Genomic DNA, 14,992 nt, shown 5'->3' with positions numbered 1-14,992 from the left:
GGGCACAGGTTCCAGACGTGCAGGCTCAGCGGCCATGGCTCACGGGCCCAGCCGCTCCACGGCATGTGGGATCCTCCCAGACCGGGGCATGAACCCATATCCCCTGCATCGGCAGGCGGACCCTCAACCACTGCGCCACCAGGGAAGCCCTATATTATTATTCACTGTAATCACCATGCTGTGCAATAGAGCCCCAGAACTTATTCATATTATAACTAAAGGTTTGTACCCTCCCATTTCCCCACCTCCTCACAAGCACGATTCTATTCTTTGTTTCTGTGAGTTTGACTTTTCTAGATTCCACGTATAAGTGAGATCATGCTGTACTTGTGTTTCTGTGTCTAGCTTATTTCACTTAACATAATATACTCCAGGTTCATTCATGTTGCCATTATATATACAATATAATATATTATGTATTGTATAATAGATATATAATCTCCCACAGTTTCTGTCTCCATCAATGGACACTCCATATTTTGGCTATTGTGAAAGATGCTGCAATGAACATGGGGGTGCAAATATCTCTTTGAGATTCTGATTTCATTTCCTTCGGATGTATACACAAAAGCGGGATTGCTGGATCATATGATAGTTCTGTTTCTGATTTTTTGAGGAGCCACCATACTGTTTTTCCATAGTGGCTACACCAATTTACATTCCAACCAACGGTACATGAGGATTCCTTTGTCTCCACATCCTCGCCAACACATTATTTTTTGATGATAGCCATTCTAACAGGTGTGAGGGAGAGTCCATTGCAGTCTTGATTTGCACTTCACTGCTAATTAGTGATGCTGAGCATCTTTTCATGTGTCTTTTGGCCTTTGGTATGTCTTCTTTGGTAAAGTGTCTATTCAGATCTTCTGCCCATTTTTTTAACCAGGTTGTTTATTAGTTTGTCTTGCTAGTTGTATGAGTTCCTTATATATTTTCCATATTAATCCTTTATCAGATACATGGTTTACCAAGATTTTCTCCCAATCTGTAGGTTGCCTTTTCATTTTATTGAATGTTTCCTTTGCTCTGCATTTTTTTTTAGTTAGATATAGTCCCACTTGTTTACTTTTCTTTTGTTGCCTATGCTTTTTGTATCAGATCCAAAAAATCATTGCCAGGACCTAGGTCAAAGAGTTCTAGGAGTTTATTTCTAGGAGTTTTATGATTTCAGGTCTTACATTTAAGTCTTTAATCCATTTTGAGTTAATTTTTGTAAGTGGTATAAATAAGGAACTGATTTCATTCTTTTACATATGGATATCCAGTTTCCCCAGCACTACTTATTGAAAAGATTATCCTTTCCCCATTGAGTGTTCTTGGCTCTCTTATCAAAGATTAGTAGACTGTATACACATGGGCTTGTTTCTGCACTCTCTATTCTTTTCCATTGGTGTATGTCATTGTTTTTATGCAAGTGCCTACTGTTTTTATTACTATAGCTTTGTAATATAGTTTGAAATCAGGGAGCAGGATGCCTTCAGCTTTGTTCTTCTTTCTCAATATTGCTTTGGCTATTTGGGGTCTTTTGTGGTTTCATACTAATTTTAGGATTATTTCTTCTATTTCTATGAAAAATGCCATTGGAATTTTGATAGGAATTGTATGGAATCTGCATATTGTTTTGTGCAGTATGGACATTTTAACAGTATTAATTCCTCTAACCCATGAGCACAGGATATCTTTCCATTGATTTGTGTCTCTTCAATTTCCTTCATCAGAGTCATGTAGTTTTTAGTGCACAGATCTTTCGCCTGCTTGGTCAAATTTGCTTCTATGTATTTTGTTCATTTTGATGCTGCTGTAAATGGGATTATTTTCTTAATTTCTTTTTCAGATAGTTCTTTGTTATAGTATAGAAACACAACTGATTTTGTATGTTGATTTTATATCCTGCAACATTACTGAATTCATTTATTAATTCTAATGCCTTTTTGATGGGGTTTTTAGGATTTTCTATATATAAAATTATGTCATCTGCAAACAGACAATTTAACTTTTTTGCGTCTGATATTTATTTTCTTTTATTTCTTTTTCTTGCCTAATTGCTCTGGCTAGGACTGCTAGGAATTTGTTGAACAGAAGTGGTGAGAGTGGGCATCCTTGTCTTATTCCTGATCTTACAGGAACAGCTGTCAGCTTTTCATCACTGAGTAGGATGTTAGCTGTGGGCTTGTCATTTATGGTCTCTACTATACTGAGGTGCTTTATTTCTATAGCTAATTTGTTGAAAATTTTTATCATGAAAGGATGTTTAATTTTGTCAAATGGTTTTTCTGCACCTATTGAGATGATCATATGATTTTTGGCCTTCATTCTGTCAATGTGGTGTACCACATTGATTGATTTGTGCATATTGAACCATCTTTGCATCCCAGTGATAAATCCCACTGGATCATGGTGTATGATCCTTTTAAAATCCTGTTGGATTTGGTTTGCTAATATTTAGATGAATATTTTTGCACCATGTTCATCAGAGATATTGCCCTATAATTTATTTTCTTATACTGTCCTTATCTGACCCTATAATTTATTTTCTTATACTGTCCTTATCTGACCCTATAATTTATTTTCTTATACTGTCCTTATCTGGCCCTATAATTTATTTTCTTATACTGTCCTTATCTGACCCTATAATTTATTTTCTTATACTGTCCTTATCTGGCTTTGTTATCAGGGTAATGCTGGTCTTGTAAAATGAGCTTGGAGGTGATCCCTGCTCTTCAATTATTTGGAAGAGTCTGATAATGATTGGCATTAATTCTTTAAATGTTTGGTAGAATTCACCTGTGAGGCCATATGGTCCTGGGCTTTCCTTGTTGGGAGGCTTCTGATTACCACTTCAACCTCCATACTCATTATTTGTTCAGATTTCCTGTTTCTTTATGGTTCAGCCTTGGTAGGTTGTATGTCTATAGGAATGTATCCATCTCTACTAGTTTCAATTTGTCAGCATGTAATTGTTTGCAGTAGTCTCTTACAACCAACTGTATTCCTTTGGTGTCACTCGTAGTGTCCCCTCTGGCATGTCTAGTACCAGGGGTTTGAGCAGGCACGGATCCTGTCACAGGATCCTGTCCTGTGATCTGGTCCCAGGGTGAGCAGGACCTCCTCCAAGTCCTTAGTCAGTAGGGCTGGTGCTGGGACAAGGGTCCACTTCAATCTCTGCACCTGGGTCCGCAAATGACAGGCTTGTTACTAGGTGTGCAGATGGGAGTGGCTCCCACCTGGTCCCTTGGAGGGCTCCTGTCTCCAAGGGAGAAGCAAGGACAGGGCTGTTGGAGGAGGCCTGGGCTCCTTGGACCATGTCACCCAGACTCTCCCCATGAGGTCCCAGAGTAAGACACCCTCATGACAGAGTGCTCATTCTTCCAGCCTGTGCTCATGGGGCACCAGCTCTGTGTGGGGACACAGCAGCGAGTGCCCACTCGACTCACATGCAGACGTCAGAGAAGTGATAAGCTCATGGTGAAGATTAAGAGCCATGTGGTCCAGTGTGGCAAGGGGCTGCTCTGGGGGCTGAGGGTCCCTCTGCAGAGAGCACTGGAGGCCAGCAGGCTGGTCTGCACAGTAGGGCACAGCAGGGAGTGGCCAAGCAAAGGCCCTGGAGCTGCTGGGGTCCCAGGAAGTAAGGGGAGGAAGGGACACAGGGTGGGGCCTGTGAGGCCCTGTGAGTCAGGATGAGGACTGTGGACTTCATCCCAGGTGCTGAGTGAGCCACTGGGGCATTCAGTGAGTGAGTGACCTCTGGGGTAGAGGGACCAATGCCCACCACTGCTGGGTGGGAGGTCGGAGGCAGGAGCAGAAGCAGGAGGGTCTCTGCCTGAATGAAGGACAGTGTGGGGTGGGGGGTGGGGGTGGGCTCTCCAAGGGGGGGCCACCTGCAGGATTGGCAGGAAAGAGCAGTAGTGGGCAGTGGTGCCGTGCCCCAGACGTGGAAGTGGGAGAGCCAGAGCCACACGACAGTGGTAGCCCAGCAGGCCAGGGCAGCAAGCATGGCTACCCCACGGCCCAGCAGGCAGAGTGGGGGCACAGGAACCCCGACATCTACCCTCCAGAGCCTATCATGGAGGTGGGAGGGGGACAGATAACCAAGTCAGCACAGGTGGAGCCTGGACCTGGTTGGGGGCCGACGGGGCAGAGTCAGGATGCTGGCAGCTGGGCGGGTGGAGGCGGGGACGGCGGGGGATGTGATTGGGAGGGGAAGATTTTCCCCTGCCAATCGTAGGTTTATCCAACACCTGCTGCACACCTGTCACCATGTAGGGCACGTGGATGGACGACAGGAAGAGAGGGCTCTGCCTGAGGCAGGGAACCGTCAGCCCTGTGGGGACACTGGGCGAAACAGAAAGGAGGTCCAAGAGATGGTGGGGCAGCACGGCCGCCTTCTCGGGGCCTCGTCCCTGCCCCGGTTTGTGAGGGGCACCAGCCGGGCACCCAGGGCCCGTGCTCACCCACCAGCGTGCCCCACCCCCTTCAGCAGGACTCCCCTCTCCCGGCGCCCTCTCCCCTCTGGGCACCTCAGCTTCACCAGTGAGGGGTGTCCCCACACGAAGGTCCAGCCGGTTCACGCCCCATTGCTGCGCCTGCGCTCTGAGCCAAGCCACAAGCCTGGGGAAGCAGGGGTCCCACACACGTCCTCCCAGCAGCCCAGCACTGCCGTTGTCCCAGAGACACAGCCCTGAGAGTCAAGTGTGGGTGAAGCTGAGGTCGCCCCACTCCATGGGGGTCCATGAAATCACCGAGGGAGCGAACGGACGGGCCACACCTGCTCCCCTTTATTCATCTGCCGGAGATGTTGGGGGTGCCTGGGAAGAGGCAGGAGGCCCCCACCCCGCCCCCTCCATCCCCCAGCCATGGCCTCGGGCCCTCCCTTCTCCTGGGTGTCTTTCCAGATGCCTTTTACGTCTGTTCCTTTTAAAGGAACATTATCCACACTTTACATCTGAGAAAATGGGAAGTCAGAGAAATTAATGACTCTCTCAAGGTCATGACCCAGGACTCCAAGCCCAGTGAGGACATAACCAGGTCCCTGTGTGCAGGTGCATCCATGGTGACAGGGCTCCAGCCTTCCCGGGGTCACAGGAGGAGCCTGTACCGGAGCTGGGCTGGGAGGAGGCTTCCAAGTCCCCACCAGGTGCTCCTGGACTGCAGCGCCCTGCCGGTCTGGCCACGAGACGTCCATTGCTGGGGCCCTGAGCCTGGCGCCCACCTCCGCATCCAGCCGCATGCAGGCTTGGTCACGAGGGCCCTGCCTCAATGCCCCCACCTGGTCCAGACCTCATTCTGAGCTCCGTCAAGCTCAGGTCTGCCCAGCCACGCACCCTCTGTACACAGCACAGGAGTCACACAGCCCACATCCGTCTCCCCAAGCCTCATTTTTTTAGAAGAGAGAGTGGAAAGGAATTAAAAAAAAAAAAGGAAAGGAAGACTAAGAAGGCGATGCAGGAGATAAAAGGCACATGCGGGTGACAAAGAAGCGATGACATAGTCAAATTTTATTAATGGGGCGCCCATATGCATTCCCAGGGTAATTAAGTATTCACAGGTGAAATTAGCTGATAGGGTGGCTGTCTCAAGCAAATCGAATGAGCTCTGATTATATCAATAGTTTCCAACCAGTGTCCCCGGTTATCCAACCATCAGATAAATTTGTCCACTCTCTTCCTTTGGGGGGAAAACCTTTAATTATCCAGCCCTAGCGAATGGCAGGTCATTAATAAAACCTAGTTATCAGGCTGCAGGTTTGGGAGTTTTACTGTTATCCATCTTTTATCTAAATAAACATTTGGGAAATGTCCTTAAAATTATTATAGATACTTTGCCCCTGCCCCACAGCAGGAATTCCTAAGTGGAACCCAGCTGCATTTGACGAGAATACGTCCGTCCGTCCACCGACCGGCCTCCAGCGGGCCGGGCCCAGAGCTGGGCCACGCGTGCAGTGATGGATCTGGGCGGCCTGCACATGCAGATAAGGGGGAGCCGCCGTCATGTGTCTTCACGCAGCCGTGGGGCTGTGCGCGCGTCCTTTATCCTGGCGCCGCATAAATCAACGACAGCGGGAGACTGGAACGGCCGGCAGTGACAGAGAGGAACAGGCCCCTCGGTCTTCCATCCCAGGTGCAACACTCAGATGGTGTTCTTTTATTAAAGCAAAGAATGCTTTGCAATCATTTATTATTCCATTTCCAATACAGTAGTGGAATTCTCAAGAGACACGTGAGACTGGTCTGGTTTTTGCACTATTACACGCAGTGTGTGTCTACTCTTGGACTTCTAGCGTTCCAGACAGATTCACGTAACCCAAACCAGGTACGGGGGACAGGACATACCAGCTCTGGAGCACGCGGAGCCCTCTCGCTGAGTTGGTAGCACTTCCCTCTGTGGTTACGAGGGTACGTGGAGGCCCCACTCCCAGTGCCTGATGCAAAGATCTCCACCAAACCCTCAGTCTGCCTGGCGCACTCCTGGCTGAGCGCCCTCCAAAGCACAGAACGCACTGCAAGATGGAACTGTACGAAAAGCAGACGTTCCTCCTTGGTTGAACAATGCCCGAGGAAGGGCCACCAGAAGACTCTGTGTTGGGATGATTTTATTTCAGCCCCTCTTCCCTTGTTATTCCAGCACTTTTCTGAGCCACTGTATTGGGGCCAAGGAGGGGAGCTGTGGTTGCTGGGATTTTCACCAAACAGAAATGCTCCAGGATTTCCGGGCTGGAGATTTTCGAGTTTCTCACCAGCTCAGACCACAGAGGGCAGGCTTACCCCACAGTGACCCCATGGGGAGCGGGATGGAGCCGTCCAAAGCATTCTTTTTCTTTCCTTCTCACAAATATTACAGTGAAGGCAAATTATCCGTGTGGCCTTGACACCGAGCTGAGACCTCGACAGGAGGCAGGGCTTCGGGGGGGTCCTGCCCCCCACCAGCACCTGTCAGAGACGGATCAGAGTCTATTTCTGAGACCTGCCCACTTGGCGAGAGTCAGGCAGGGAGGTCTGGGTGACCAAGTGCTTAACAAGTCAGAGCTGTGGGCTCGGCCGATTCGCCTGTGGGTGGAGGGCCGTGGGGAGGGGCCCACGTCCTCACATTCTCATCCAGGCTGTGGGCTGCGGGGCGCTCAGCCACTGGGGCCCATGGGTCCCTTTGGCAATTGGTGGGTGTTCAGGCTGAAATCACCCAAATAAACTGCCGAGGACCAAAGTGTTCAATCGTCACACAAGTGATACAGAGTTTACCATGCGTATCTAAGAGTAATTTTCATTTTTTTACCCTATATTGGTAGTTTTTGCTCCACAAAAGCCCAAACCATCTCCCATAGTTATTTCCTGCTCCTGTAAAGGTCCCGGTCAGGAAACGGTTGCTGGACATCAAGACCCGGGATGCTCTCACCCCCAAGCTCAGAGTCCAGAGACTCGGGACCCCTTCAGGGGGAGACCGACCCCCCTCCATGGCCCGTTGGTCTTGGGTGTCTGGGCTCCTGGCATCATGTCTGCTTCAAACAAGAGCCCCAGACCCTGAGAGAGGCTGCAGAGGCGGGGGGGGAGCCTGGACCCAGAACCTCAGACTGGGGTCTCCGCCGGCCCCTCTCAGCGTTGAGGCCACGGCAGCTCCTTCCCTAGCATGTCCCATCCCGTAAGCCACACATGAGGAAAACCCGAGGGGATGCAGGGGAGACCCTTACCCAAGTACAGACCGCACTTCTCCTGGGAAGTATTCTACTGTGAGAAAAAGACTCAGCTCTGCATCTGGAGAATTCCATTTTTTTTCCTTGGATGCTAAATCCCACGCCCTACCCCACTCAAGCGGAAACGCACCGGAACATACGTACTGTGTCTCCTGACTCAGTAATTCACCAGTCCAGGCACCGTGACCAAAGCCCCACAGTGGGGCAGCCTCAACAACAGGCGCTGATTTCTCACGCGCTGGAGGCTGGACGTCCGAGACCAGGGTGCCAGGACCCAGCTTTTTCTCTGTCTACACAGCAGCCTCGTTGAAACAATTTCACGCAAAACCTAAGGCCCCCGTCCGTGCCCAGGACCCGAGCAGGCGGAGGGCTTTGGGGACCCAAGCGGACCTGAGTGTAATGCGCCCTTCGGACCATTTGCCTAACTTCAGGTTGATTTTCCCCTCTGACACCCTCACCAGCACTCAAGTTCTCAGCCCATTTCTCTCTCCACCACCCACTAAACAAACACTTAAAACTTAGGAATTTTAAAAATTTTTAAAGGAAAGGGATGCTTTGGGAACAAGGCATCCTTTCCTGCTGGACACTTGTTCTCCTTCATTGTTAGGACCTTTACTTGCTGATATCGGGCAGCAGAATTCGCACCCAAACCCTCCCCTGAGGGGCTCTTGGCTCCTGGCAGGGTCTGCACAGGGGAGGGAGGAGACCGTAAAAGTCAGACTTTCTGATGACGGGCGTGCGCCATCCCCGCAGGGCCTGCTGCGCGGGTGAGCCTCTGGGGTCCCGACAAGAACCAGGTGGTGGGGTGGAGAACGGCCAGTCTCGGGGCAGAGTCAGAGGAGTCTCAATCCCGAGGTGTCCTACCCTGAAACACAGCGGGAGTGGAGGCCGAGAGATGGAGGCTGCACTGGGACCTCGCTGCTGAGGGACACCCAAGCACCAGGGGGCTCCCAGAGAGGAGGGGGTCCACACGGCCTCGCCCCCATCCACTCGGGAATCCCACAGCCCCCACTCCCCTCAGGTCCTTGTTCAAAAGTCGCTCCTCCAAGGCGCTGGCAGGAGGGCCCTTTGCACAGTTGTCTGTGCTGCTTCAGACTCAGACCAGGTAGATGTAGATCAGAGCCCAGCACAGATGGATCGGGGATGCAGGGCCTACCGGGACGGAACAGGTCAGTCCTGACCAGGCCTGTGGGGGTCCTCACCCACACCCTCCCTTGAGGATTGCTGTGGCTGCCGCTCTCCGCGCCCTGATGGCCTGCCTGGGACGCAGGAGGGACCGTCTATCACACCACCTTAGGTTGCTTTCATCCGGAGCAGCAACCGGCCCGGCGCCTGGACCCGCGCCGTCAACATGCAGTGCCCCCAGCATGTGACTCATGCCTGGTCTGAACCGAGAGCCACTGGCTCCCAAAGACTGGCTGCAGAAAAATTTACGGGTGTAGAATAGCTCAATAACGATTGTCTATCAAGTACATGCTGGACGATCTTATTCTGAATATATCGGGTTAAAAAATATATATTCTTTAAATGGATTTCACCTGTTTCTTCTCACTAGAATTGCACACGTGGCTTGTGTTACATTTCTGCTGGACAGCGGGGTCTACGAACCCGGGACAGAGGAGTGTCCTCCACTCAGTGGGAAGTGCTGAACCCCAGCTGTGTCAGGAGCCACCACGGAGAACCTAGCCGGGTGCTTTGCGGGGGACAAACCGAGCCAGCTGTGCATTGTTCAAGGTGGTGCCCAAACGGAGGGGGTGGGAAGGAAGGAGGCAGGCAGGGGGAGAGAAACAGAGGCAGAGAGACTGCGAGTTTGGGCAGAGCTCATCAGGGTCGTCAGCAGTGTTTCCTCAAGCTCCTTTTCTCCTTCCCCCAATTCTGAAGCTCCTAGAGGGTGTTCCGGTGGGGGTGGGAGGTAACACAGGTTTGTGTCAATTTATCTTAGCACGATTCCCTCGGAGACCTGGGGGCACGTGGAGGGCACAGGTGACCCCCCCATCAGTGCCACTCAGGACTGTCACGTTGCTGCACCCTGGACACTCGTGCAAGCCTGAGCATGGAGGCGTTAGCACTTCCCTTATCTATCTACCCTTTAGATCCAGCTCTTTTGGGTTAGAGGGCAGTATTTCACTCTGTGTATAATCCCGTCTTCCTAACATTGCTTCCTTTTTTAATCAATTGACTTACAATTACAGCTGCTTATTAATTTGGAGGATGCACATTTCTGCTCCAGGCTTCACCTGCAGCGTCCCGGCATCTCTGTGTCTTCATTTAACGTCTCGGCTATGGTCCTGGCCAATCATTTCTTACTTTGCAATTATCTCTGCTCCACTCTTTGCATGCTGTCTTCGGTGGTTGTATAATTAAAGAGCAACGATTCTTCTCCCTTGGCTGCACAGGGTGAAAAATGTTAGCTATTTCCACACTTCAGGGCCCCAGCTGCTACAAGCATTAAAAATTACTTAAAACATAAATTTATGACATTGTGATCACAATGGATGGTGTTGTTGTAAATGAATTTCACTGTAAACTGCTGTTTTAAATCACCATATAGTGTATCAGAAATGGAAGGAAACTAATATATAAGGAAGTAAGGTTTGACATAATTGTCCCCAAAAGCCTGTTCCTCCAGAAGGTGACGGCGAACAAGGGGCAGAAACCATTGCCCTTCCAGCTGTGTCGAGGCTGCGGCTGGGCCCTGGGGCTCACTCCTACCTTCTCTCTCGCTGGCTCTCCTCCCCTCCCATCTGCCCTGGGGATTTACGGAGGGTCTATGCTGCGCACTGCTCTGGGGTCAGCTGTGAGCCTGCAGAGGTCAGCAAGACGTTGCCTTCCCTCAGACAATGGAGGCTCTGCTAGAGGAGCAGGTGCAGTGTGGGCAGACCACGGGGGAGGGGCTGTGATGAAGATGCAAACGGGACTCTCTGAGCAGCAAAGAAGAAGCAGGGACATCCAAGGTCACACGCGAACGATGGGAACCTGACTGATGGATCTGAGCCAGCAGGTGCTGAGACCGACGGGAACTCAGAAACTGGGCGTCAGGAGGCTTCCACGAGATGAAATACACCATTTTCTCAAGCACATATGGAAAACGGTTGCCTGCTCTCTACTTGGACGTTTCCAGTGGTGGAGAACTTGACACTTTTGGAATATCCTCTTCCATTTCAGGACACAGATTCAAGTCTTCTCCCAGCTAAAAGCCTGAAAATCATGTCTTCAGTTTGGACACTCCAATTTGGAAATCTTTGGGTTACTTCAACAGAAGATTCATAATAGGTGAGGCAGCATGGTCTAGGTGCTGGGCACATCCTGGGCACAATCAGAACAGCCGGACATGTGGGCACGAGACAAGAGGATACCAGGACAGGACTTGCTTACCTGTAAGTAATGGGGATACAGTGACTCAATGAAGGGCATTTATAAAATCGGGGCTTGATTAGAAAGGCAATACAGCCATTTTGGAGGTTTGTGAGCAATGAGTGAAATGATGCTGGAAGCATTTCAGGGAGATTCATTTACTCCCACATTGGATGGAGAATTTGGAGGTCATCTAATTCATCGTTACACAGGCTAACAGCTCCTGAGAAGATCCTGCTCTGAGACTGCAGGCTGAGCACCCTGCCGCCAGTGTCTGAGCATGGCTCTTCAGCCTAAACCACTCCAGAACCTTGTCCTCTTTGACAAAGTCTCCTGGTCCTTCCAGAACCTCACACTCTGTTTCAGTGCTTCGTCACACAGCAGTCCAGAAGTGTAGATGTAAGAGGGGGGAAAGGCTCATTAACTTATTCTCACATTCCCCAGGCATCCAGTAACTAACCTAGTAACTAATGAATGCCAGATGTTGTAGGGGCACCAAGGCTGCAGAGGAAGCCCCAGTTGGATGAAGGGAGAGGGACAAATGAAATCACGCACGCCAGTAACAGAGCAGGGTGGCCACGACCCAGGCCTTACAGGGGGCAGTCAGCCCACAGAGGAAACCCCACTGCAGCACAAGGAGAGATGTTCCAAAAGCCTTAATAAGGAAATGGACCCTTAGACATAGTCTTGAAAGGTGTGTAGGGGTTGACCTGCAAGACTGGATGAGGAACATCTCCACCAGCAGAGGGAGAAGTGGGACTTCGGTGCTGAGAAGGGTCAGACGTACATGAGATGAGCAGGAAAAGAGGCACCAGACTCGAATGCATGTTGCAATTCTTTCTCTGAACCTTGAAGGAAGAAGAGGAAACAGAGATGGAAAACAATTTAGGTGTGTCTAGAGCATTTGCAGGGAGTAAAGGAGTTCCCATTTTGTACCCTCAATTTTCCCTGGAAATTTTTTTTTCTCCCTGAGAGATACAAGTATTGAGGTGGAGGATTCAGAAAGTGCACCCAAATATATACACATTCTTGACATAACTCTCTCTCTTCATTCTTTACCCACAAATAAAGCAACTGAGATACATCAGTGAGTTTAAAATGATAAGGTCTCTGGGATACGTTGTAAGAAGAAGAGAAGATATTCTAAACAGCACTGGTGGGTTGAAGGACAGCATAGCAAAGGTGAATTTTGAGAGGTTGAGAAAATCATTTCAGAGAAGTTAACTTTGGGCTTTACCTCATTATTTACATTTGTCTGAAAGCTCTTTTCATTCTTAAGATGAAACTTGAAAAGTTCTTGAAAGATAGTTTTTCTGGGTATACAAAAAAGTTGACAATTCTCAGCACTTGGAAGATGGAATTCCATTGTTTCCTAGCTTTCATATTTGCTATGGAGAAGTCAGATGTCAGTCTAATTGTAGTCGTTCTTTGGTTTATATCTGTCTTTCCTCCAGATACTTTTAAGATCTCCTATTTGTCTTTCAATTTCACTGTCTTGCATTTAGGTGCAGATTTTCGTTCATATACCTTGCTTTGGATTTGTGCTTCTGCGTCTAAGAATTCATGTTTCTCATCAATTTTATATGATTCTCAGCTATTAACTCTCTCCATGTTGCCTCTCCCTCATCCTCATACTTATCTCATTTGTGAGCTCCAACTAATAACACGTTAGGCCTTCTTACTCTACCTTTGATACCTGCCAAACTCTATTCACATTTTTCATTTATTTGACTCTGTTACATTCTGGGTAATTTTTCCAGGCTTTTCTTCCAGTCTACTTATTCTTTCTTCATCTGTGTCATCTCTGCTATTTAACTCATCTATCAAAGTTTTCTTTCTATTGCTATATTTTTTCCATTTAGAGAAGTATATAGTACTATTTTGCTTGCAGTATATGTGTTTTTTTCAGTTATGTATATTACTGTGTTTTATTTTATAATACTTTATTGAAGTATAATTGACATACAGTAAACTTACATATCTAATGTACAACTTGACACATTTTGATAGATGTATATAATCATGAAACCATTATCACAATCAAGGTAATGAATATATCCTAGTTTGTTTGTGCATTCACTTATTGATGGACATTTTTTTGTTTCTAATTTGAACTATTACAAATAAAGTTGCTCTGAACATTTATATACAAGCTTTTGTGTATATCTGTGCTCTGGTTTCTCTTGGATAAATACCTAGGAGTGAAATAGTTGGATCATTTGGTAGGTGTGTGCTTAACTTTTGAATAAATTTCTATGCTGTCTTCCAGAGTGGCTTTATAGGTGAATTCTGCCAAATCTTTAAGGAGGATTTGGTACTCCTTTCTACAGGATTTCTACACAAATCCTTCCAGAAAATTGAAGAGGAGAGAATTTTTCCCCAACTCATTTCATATCAGCATTATTCTGACACCAAAACTGTACAAAGTCTTACCAAAAAAAAAAAAAAAAAAACTACAGGAAAAAATCTCTCATTGATATGGATGTAAAAAATACAAGCAAAATTTTAGCAAGTTAAGCCCAACAGCATATAAAAACAATAATACATCATAACCAAGTTCATGCCAGATTGATTTAACACTAAAAATGCATCAAAGTAACTCACAATATTAACAAAGAAGAGAAACCAGAGGACTTCTACATATCAATTTGGGGGGGGCAATTTAATCCATAATAGGATGCCAGTTATTGAGAATTTTGTTATGTTGGGTGATAGGCATTTTTGTATTTCTATAAATATTCTTGAGCTCTGCTCAAGGACAAAGTTGACTTTTCTTGGAACATATTGATCCTTTGGGGTCCCACTTTAGGATATGTTAAGCAAGACCTGAGCAGTCTCCAATCAAGGACCAATCATTCTCCACTATGGAGGTAACACTCTTCTGTGTTACCTCTGCCTAATGCCCATAAGTCCTGGGATTTCCAACTTTGCCTGGTGGGAACGGGCAGTTTCCATAGCCCTGCATGGGCATCTGACCTTTCACCTCAAAGCTTTCAAGAGGTTCTTCCCTGGCCTCCTGCAGTTTTCTCCATGCTCTGATCAGTACTCCGCTGGGTACTCAGTGGAGACCTCGTGCAGGTCTCAGGAGTCCTCTCTCCTCGTCTCTCTTTCTCCAGTCCTCCTGAAAACTTCAGTGTTTCATCTGCACAGACTCTCAGCTCCGTCTCCTATGCCCTCGCCCATTGGGCTATGCCTGTGGCCCCTACCTCACATCACAGCTGGGAAACAGACTCCAACCTGTAAGCTGAAGGAATCTCAGGGCTCAACTCATTTGCTTCTTGCTGCTCACAGGCCTCCAACCTTTGCAACCTGATGTTTAGTGTCTTGTAAATCATTGTCTCACATGTTGTTGGCCTGTCTGTTATTTCAGTCAAGAGAATAAATCTAGTTCTTGTTACTCCATTTTGGCCAGAACTGATAGTCTCTATTTGGTTATTTCTATTTTGTTGCTTTTCACTTATAGTCTAATTGCCATAGCATGTGTCTCCAAAAAAAATAATCTTTTAATTTTGAAGCACTGAGTAGCATGTAGGCCTCCCTCTGTTCATGGCCAGAGTGAGGTTGCCCTTGTGAGACGAGGTCCAGAGAAGGGTGGCTGACCGCCAGGGTCTGTACACATAGGTGACTTCAGCTGTCCTGAGAGCACAAGGCAGCTAGGACTCATGAAGCCTGAACTCCTACAATCTGGGTTGCATTCTTTTGGAAAGCATATAAAAATATCTCGCTTTTGTAACTGTTGGAAAGACACAGCTATGTGTACCTGCTTCCAGTGTCTTGAGGGAACCCACACCAGCTTGAGGCCCTCGGCTCCACAGCAATGCCCTGGGGGCTTACCAAACATGGTCAGGGTGCTGCTGATCTCTTATTGGAGCAGGTACTAGGTACCTGGCAGCACTGTAACTGCCGTGACCTTCCCAAGCTCTCAGACATTGGGTGGAGTGTAATGAGTGTCCCCTA

Source organism: Monodon monoceros, unplaced genomic scaffold (assembly GCF_005190385.1).
Source record: "Monodon monoceros isolate NGI ecotype Baffin Bay Population unplaced genomic scaffold, NGI_Narwhal_1 Super_Scaffold_12, whole genome shotgun sequence".
Taxonomy (NCBI): domain Eukaryota; kingdom Metazoa; phylum Chordata; class Mammalia; order Artiodactyla; family Monodontidae; genus Monodon; species Monodon monoceros.
The sequence above is the reverse complement of the archived record's forward strand: the minus strand, read 5'-3'. Positions refer to the sequence as shown.